Source organism: Wolffia australiana, chromosome 5 (assembly GCF_029677425.1).
Source record: "Wolffia australiana isolate 7733 chromosome 5, ASM2967742v1".
NCBI lineage: Eukaryota > Viridiplantae > Streptophyta > Magnoliopsida > Alismatales > Araceae > Wolffia > Wolffia australiana.
Window position 1 is genome coordinate 17,058,766 of NC_135839.1, and position 873 is coordinate 17,059,638.

The window sequence follows — 873 nt, forward strand, 5'->3', positions numbered from 1 at the left end:
GTAGCAAGGTTGCAACGTCTTTCTTAGAGATAGATGGAGACTATTACATTAATGGGCTGAAATCTAATCCAGTTTTGATCCATGACGGGCTTGCCCAGTAACCAGAGCAAGTTAGTGTAGGGCCCACAATAACCTCTTCCTTCTTCTTCTTATTATTATTATTATTATTATTATTATTATTATTATTATTATTATTATTATTATTATTATTATTATTATTACTATTCTTAAACCCTAGCAAGATTGAAACGTCTTTCTTAGAGATATGAAGACAAGTAATGGGTTAAAATCTAATCCAGTTTTGATCCATGATGGGGCTGACCCCATCATGGCCTTTTTATTAGATCACTTTACATGTGCTAGATGGAATTCAGACACTAACCAGGCCAAATAACTAGCAAACTAAACTAGAATAAGGCGGACTAATCATGACTGACTTATTTAAGGAACTAATAATGGCAAGACCTAAATAAGAAACAGTAGAGATGGCCTTGAAGAGCAAGGACTTCAACTAATGGGTTTGTCACCAAACGATTGGGTATGATTCCTAAAGCTTCAACTACATGGCTTGAACTAGGCACTTAACTGTTTTGGATGGACAGCTTTGACCGAATAAGACTCTAATAGCCAGATAACACATAAATGGACTAAAATAAAGCAGACCAATCACAACTGAACTATGAAACAAAGAATAGAAGAACATGTAACCTGAGTAGGAAAGATTGTAAGTAGACATGAGATAACATATAAAACAAATACATGTAACTTCTACTTAACATAGAAACAATGATTCAATAGGAAATTTTCAAAGGCAATAATCGCAACATCCAGATATATGTCAATAAGTCCACAATGTACAACTTCAAACACAGA